This window comes from Neovison vison, chromosome 1 (genome assembly GCF_020171115.1).
Source record: "Neovison vison isolate M4711 chromosome 1, ASM_NN_V1, whole genome shotgun sequence".
Taxonomy (NCBI): domain Eukaryota; kingdom Metazoa; phylum Chordata; class Mammalia; order Carnivora; family Mustelidae; genus Neogale; species Neogale vison.
In genome coordinates this window covers 225,891,991-225,899,354 of record NC_058091.1, presented here as the reverse complement: position 1 = coordinate 225,899,354, position 7,364 = coordinate 225,891,991, and the positions used below count along the sequence as shown (strand labels likewise).

The window sequence follows — 7,364 nt, the reverse complement described above, 5'->3', positions numbered from 1 at the left end:
GGCTTTATTCCAAAGACCTGAGGAGTGGAGTGGCAGACCGCTTCGTAGTGAGATGGAGAGGGGTTGGGGATGAAGGCTGCAGAGTTGGGAAGAACAGAGGAGAAGTACCTATTTTCTGGGGTTCTCAAACTTCAGTGGGCCAAACAATGCAGATTCCCTGGCTCCAGCTTCAGAGTTTCTGATTCAGTCTGCTCAAGGCCCAGGAATCCGTATTCTTCACAGGCCTGGGACTCTGATATAGGGGTCTGTCCATGGACCCCAGGTTATAAAACATTGGCTGAAGTAGAAGAGAAACAAAAGATGGAAGAATTGACAGGAGGGGAAGGAATTTTGCCTGAATCATCTTAACAGCTGTGGGAAGTGCCATCGTTGTCATGTGCCTTGGAAAGACCATGATTCCCTGGGATTGCATCTCCTATTCCCTGGGACCGGCAGGTGGCAAGCAGGGGACAGGGGAAGGGCAGAGTGCAGAAGGTGCCCTAACAAGAGGACAGTTCCATCACAACCGCGTCTCCTGGGCTCTGGCCAGCACCTCTGCTCAGTGCTTACATCTGCACCCCTGCCTGACCCCCATTTTGCATCCACTCAGCCCGCTCCTTTAAAAATTACTTGTCATTTTCCTGTCTACTTCTTCCTTCTGACAGTGGGGCGGTGTTTTGTGGGGAATCTGAAGAGAACGGGGGTTGCAGTGGGCCCGGGGGCCAGGCTGCTCCAAGAACCAGGGGAAAGGGAAGATGGGCTGGTGGGGCCCTCAGGCCTGCCTCCATAGCAGCCCGCTGGAATAGGCACGGCGAGAGATGGGCTGCAGGTAAGCTGCCTGAGGCACACGGGGCCCAGGTTGGGCTGGGATCCGCTGTGGAGTGTCTGGCTTCTGAAGGCCAGTCTGTTGTTTGGGCCGGGGTGCAGATGGGTGCTATGAGAGCAAGGGGTCCTCACACAGCTTCAGAACTGAGCATGCGCCCAGCTGGACCCTGTTGACTCATGGGGCTTTGTGTGCGTGCTCCTCATGCCTTCACCACAATGCAGCCAGGGGCCATGGGCATAGCACCCGAATACACTGTTCGGTGTGACAAACATGGCAGACACTAAGGGGTCACAGGCTAGTGCCAGGCACAGTGCTGGGGGCCAGTGATACAAAGATGAAGGAAGTTTTCTTGTCAGTGGGCTTGACTCTACCCCTTGAGGCTCTCAGTGCCATTGCCCTGAGGAGAAAGGCTAAGTCTGGAGATGTGACCAGGGACCCTGCCAGTCCCCCCAGCACCACGTGACCACCTGGCAGAGAACGGAGCACCCGTGGCTAGGTGGGTTCAGGCTTGGTGGGCAGCACAGATGTGAAGGAGGGAGAAGAGTGACGGGGCTTAGGACCGTGGTTCCCAAATGGGGGTGTGCCCACCTCCAGGGGGTATGAAAGAGTCCACTGGGGATTCACAGAGAACACTGGAGCTCTTCCTATGCTGGGCCTTTGAAATCTTGTCATTTATGCCTTTCTATTTCTGTGGAATGTTTTAAAATGAAGAAATGTCAGCCCAGTAGTAAAATGTATGCAATTTAAGAAGGAAGGAAGAATGAAAGGGTGGGAGGGGTGTCGGAGAGTTCTGTTTCTGGTTTCATCATTGGAGGTGCATTATGAAATAGATTCACAGGTCATTGGTTTAGAGCATCATCAAAAGAGTGGCTGAGGTTCTGCGTCCTGGAGTCTAGGCTGGAAGGGGAAGGAAGCAAAACCATGAGGGAGCTGAGAGAATGGGGAACATGGAAAGAATGGGGGATGGCCAAGCTCAAGGAGGTAGAACATCAGAGTTAGTGGAATAAAGGGAAGAAGGTCTCAGGAGTGGAAGGTGTGATCGGAGAGCCTCAGGTGGGACAAGGCAGGCGATTCAGAAGCCGGCTTGTACACAGGGCAGGGAAGGAAGGAAGGGGAGTGAGGGGCGGTGTGGGGGATGTGTGGTCCACATGGATATTCAAGTGAGTTGATGGCAGATGGTACGATAGAAACAAAGATGGTTCACCACCTACATGCCATTAAGAGGTCTGGGGGTTGTAGTGGGCAACCGAGTGGCACAGGGAGAGAAGGAGGGATTTAGGTGATGAGTGAGGGTCTCTCTGAAGAGAGTGGAGGACACAGACCTGGGAGTCTGGGGGGAATGGAGAGGGATGAGTGGTGTCAGCAGACAGAGCCAGGCTTTAAAGGAAACGGGAAGAAAGAAGAAAGTTCCCTACCCCCAGGCTACAGCTGCGGGGGGGGGGTCGGGGGGGGGGCTTGTCATGGAACAGAGGTTTCAGAGGGCACTGGAAAAGCTCTGGAATGAGGGCTGCAGTAGGAGCAGGTGTCAGAGAAGACAGGAGCAGCCTGGCGGTGCAGTTGTGGGAGGAGGTGCAGCGCTGCCCATACTGGTCAAGGCTTGCCCTTCCCCACTGTGGGTGCTCTGTTCTCATGTGCTCTTTTGGTGGGTTGTGGAATAAACTTTGAAATCATAGCTGGCACTTTAGAAAAGGAAGGTACAAATGTCTTTCTGTTTAAAAACACAGAATATGTTACCTGTGCCTGGGCACAGTCACAGCCGTAAACCGTCGTATACTCGGTCACCTGAAACCCTTCATTTTTCTTTAGTCGGCAGTTTCTCTAATGGTGTTGGTGAGAAATGTGCTCTGAACTTCTTGCAACAGTTCATTAGTAGTGATAATGCACCGTTTTGGGATTGGAACATGCCACCTTCATGCGCACTGCCCATGCCTGGATCCTCTTCCTTTTTGGGATCTCCGAGGCAGCTTCGGGTCCGTTTCACACAGTAGCAGTGGCAGCAGCGAGGTAGCCCTGACTCCCTCAACAGGGCCGACCCAGTGCCTTTCTCCGCCTGAGGCGCAAAATCTCCAAGCAAAGCGTCACAACCAGCTTCGGAATGGTTTTGCCGAACGCTCTCAGCTGTCAAGGGTCCTTCTGTCGTTCTTGGCAAGGGTATTGCAGACATTTTGAATATTTTCAAAAATAATTTCTGTATTGGTTTTTAAAAATCTTGATTCATTGGGAGTTAGTGTGTCCAAACATGGAATACCTTGAAACCCAGCTCAGCCACCTTCCAGAAAGATGCCTTCTTCGAAATAGGCTATAGCGGCATCCAGTGCCTCTGGGACATTTTCGTTCATTCACTCCACACCACTCGCCCCATCAGCCGGCAGCACGGCTGTTGCATCTGAACAATTGCCATATGTTTGTTCAACTCTTCCTCTTCGTACCCGCTAGTAGCAACCTTTCTGGAGTACATTTTTGAGTTTGTGACTCATCACCTTTCCCTTTCAAGAGCTTGGAGTCATCCTTGGTCTCAATGACTTCTATATTTCTGAAGCTGAATATTTTCAAGATTTAGGGTCAGTCCCTCTGTGAACACCTGCAAATGCATTTAAAAATGAGTCTGTTCCAGGGTATAGCTTTTCTTTTATGATACCAAATTTATTCATAATACATTATGCAGGTGTTTTGATGAGAATCCAGAAACATCTTGAGACACCATATTTCTCTGAAATGTGAGAATTTAAGACCATTGCTGTTCCAACAAGACTTGTGTATAGAGCTTTTTATTGCATTCATTTGCATTATTTTGTTCACTTCTCAGAACTCTGTCAATTAGCAACAGCTTGATCATGCAGATGAGAACGGAACACAGAGAAGCCTCACCCAAACTCATACACTTGGAAGATGGTGGAGTCAGGACTAGACCCAGTGTTGTCTCTACTTGATCATTGTGCCTTTCAGAATTAAAGACAGATCAGACAGTAAGATCATTCCAAATCAGGCACATGACAGGGTAGACTGGAAGGGACCCTTCTCTGTATCTAATTCAACCCCCACCTTCCTGGACATTCAGTAGATGTATCTAATTAGGAAAAATGCAAATTATTTGACTGTATACCTATAAATATTATCCCTGGTAAGAAAAGGAACATTTGGTAAATGTACAAAAAACATGGGAAGAATTTGCATGTTTTCCTCATGTAAGGACCATGTTAATCTTGTCTGTATTGTTTTAGTTTTAGTATACATGCTGCCAAGCAATCCACAGAATATTTTAAAGTGAATATACCGCAGTAGAAGATGACAAACTCTATCACACATGGCAAAGGTCATTATTGTTTTATGAGACTCTTGTGTTGGTTGCATATAGGTATAGGTGTCACGGGTTGGTAGAAAATTTATTTCCTGCTGTGGATTGTGCTAATAGGTGTTGGAAAGCCACTGGTATGATAGAAAGAGCATTGTAAAGTGGGTTCAATGACTTGACTCCAGTCTTGGCTCCACCAACAACCACCTGTGTGAGCTTGGCCAAGGAACTTGACCTGCTGGGGCTCCATTGCCTTATTTTTAGAAGGAGCAGGTTGAACTAGATGTTTTTGAGATCCCTTTCTCTAAGATTGTGTCATTCTGGTGATTCTCTTCTGGCTTCCATGAAGCTCAAAAGGCTTTCAGATAAGAAAAGTAGGTGGAGGGAAGAGTCAGGAGAAGCATGGCAAGCACAAGACAGGTGCAGACGCCTGACTTGACCCGCAACAGCTGCTGCCCGGGTGCTCATTCTTGCTGCTTGTCATCATGCTGGTAGCACCCCAAGATGCTGCTGCCACGAGGGTGTGAATGATGACCATGGCTAAATCCAAGTTGGAGCCTGTCGATGGTGGTGGAGGTGAGGGCTGCCAAGCACACACACCTGGTACCACTCTTGGCACTGCAAGGTGCTCAGAAGCAGTTCTCAATGACAAGCATGATAAATATTCCAAGGAGGAAGCAAAGGAAAGGCAACCGAAATAGACTGAGTTGAAAACCGGGAGCCGTATTTCCTCTACAGTCTATGCGGCCCTGCGGTAATAAAGATTTTCCTTAGGAGAAAAAAAAAAAAAAAGAGGGGAGCCATTTCAGAAAATATGCAATGTGAAATGCATAGTATAATTCCTTCTCTGGGGTAGACTAGCACTTAGTTTTCTGTAAAGAACAGGGACCTGTTATCACTTTCCACTTCTTTGATGGATAAGATGCAAAGTTAATTTCATGGTGGAGAAACATCCGAGAGGTTGCTTGCTTTCCATTAATAGAAGACGTTTTTGAAACCAGCACATAGGACGTGTGTATGTACACACAGATGCATGCACGCGCACACACACACACGAGAGCTGATAAGTACATTAAATGCATAAATTATTGATTGATCTGGGGACAGCATGCAGTATGACAAGAAGTGAGATGTATCTGTGTGATATGCATGCACGTGTAGAAATCGTGTATTTTTTTCCCCCTCAGGTAGAAATATCATGCTAGAAAACATTCTGCCTTTGAAGAACAAAAGTACAAAGGTATTCCAACAATTGAAGGTTATAGTTTTGCACAATTGCTTATTATTCATTGCGCTTGGAAATAGGGCACAGAGAAGACAATTACCATTCCCAGCCTGGATCTCTTTAGCATGCTTCAATTTAGTGTTACCCCCTAGGTAAGATTTAACAAGATGTGTCTGTTGGCCTAAAAAAAAAAAAAAAAAAAAAAAAAGCTGGTTGACAAGAGCCCAAGAGCCTTGTGTGTCAGGAAGCAGATCAGAAGTGGACTTGGTTGTTGTTAAACACTGTGTACTTTTTTCTTTTCTTTTTTTTTTTTTAGCGTTCCAAGATTCATTGTTAACACTGTATACTTTTAAAGAAATGGATTAATGATGTAAACCCTTTTAGTCCTTGTGGAGGGCCCTGAACTGACAGAGCTGACAGCCTGTCTGCAGCCCAGGTGCATCATGGGATAAATGTGGAACCAACCCCGCCCAGTCCCACAGATGAGGCTCTTCCAGGCCCTCTAGCTGCACAGTGGAGAAAAAACAGCCTGGTGGTTGGGTCTCACTGTGACCATGGCCCCGCAGGAAGCAGTGCTGGACAGAGAGGGCGGAGATGCACTTGCTAGACTCTCCTTTTTGTGTAGGTGACTGGGGAGGTGTAGGAGACAAATATACCGTCTGGTCCTGACCTATGGCGATGGGCCCTAAAGCCATGAGCCTAATGTGGTGTGTTGATGTAGCTTCTTCTGTAGTTATTCTATTTACCTCCAAATGACAAAAACAAAATAAAATCCAAAACCCAAACAAAAAATAACTCCAAACAAAGTCCCAGCAATAGGAAAAAAAATAATCCAGCCCATACTAACCAAGTGGCTGTTATTTTTGGCTGTGGGCTTGCTTGGGGAGACGCTGTTTGGCTGGCTGTCCCCATGCACGGCCGTCTGACTGGAATTTTTGTGAGCTGGGAAAGGCATGGTTATATTTGGCCTCTGGAAGGGAAGTTGCTGAGATAGAAAGGCAGCTTTGGGTCATAGGGTTTGCGCCTATGCCAACAGGAGGGGAGGCAACTCTCCCTGTTTCCAGCCAAAGAAGCTAGTGGGACAACCAAGCTGGACCCTTCCAGCAGGGCTTTGTGGGGGAGGTCTGCAGGGGACCATAGTGCCCGACTGGACTGCCCAAGGAACTTGGTCCAGGTGGGTGAGACCGATGAGCCCTTGGCTGAGCTGGCCGGGAGATGCAGCCTGGGCTCAGCTACCAGCTACAGTGCCTGGAAAGCAGAACTCCCTGCCTTCTGTTTTCCTTCATGTTGCCCCCTGGCCCTCAGTCTAGGTTATCTCCTGGTATCATATTCATGGAAGTTTCCATGTCCTTTACTAGTTATCATTCACACGCCCTGTGCTCACTACTAGATGGTGTGTGTTTCAGTTTTGCCTTCATGATCCACCTTCCGGACGTGAGTACATTTTAAGAATCAAACCTGCCTGAGGTTGCCCTCCCCTTCTACACTCTGGGTTATGTATATATATAAAGTTAATGATTAAATCTTTAGTTTTGTTATAAAAAGAATGACACTTGAGTCATGATACAAAAACAAGATTGTTGTTTATGAATAGACCACTAAAATATGCATTTTCTAAGGCTCATTGATTTATTTCCAGTTCGAGAAACCACATAGACATACAAAATGGTTCATTAGATATTCATTATACCTCCTTATCTGCTTTTATTAGAAGTGCCCATGGTGCCAATGGCAAGGTTGATGTTTTCAGGGGTTGAATCAATGCTTGAAACTCATCAATTTCTCATAGGCAGTTTCGGTTTAAGGTATTTTGATGATTTTATAGAAATGTTTTGTCCCATTAAAAGCTATAACTTAAACTGTGGTGCAGGGCAGGCACACATTAGATGATAAATGGCTTTGTGTAAGAGATTTCAAATTTGTCAAATCTGCATTAAGGAACTATATTTGAAATTGGTTGGAAGGTTGGGTGAATTCTCCAGGTGCAAATGACATTTGTTTTATGGATCCCTCTGAAACAATTCCCCCAGAGTTTTCATTTG

At 46.9% G+C, this 7,364-nt stretch overlaps 1 pseudogene; it reads right to left on the bottom strand.

Annotated features, from left to right (window-relative positions):
• Positions 1-3,956: 3,956 nt before the first annotated feature.
• Positions 3,957-4,051, bottom strand: LOC122898269 (annotated as a pseudogene).
• Positions 4,052-7,364: the final 3,313 nt, after the last annotated feature.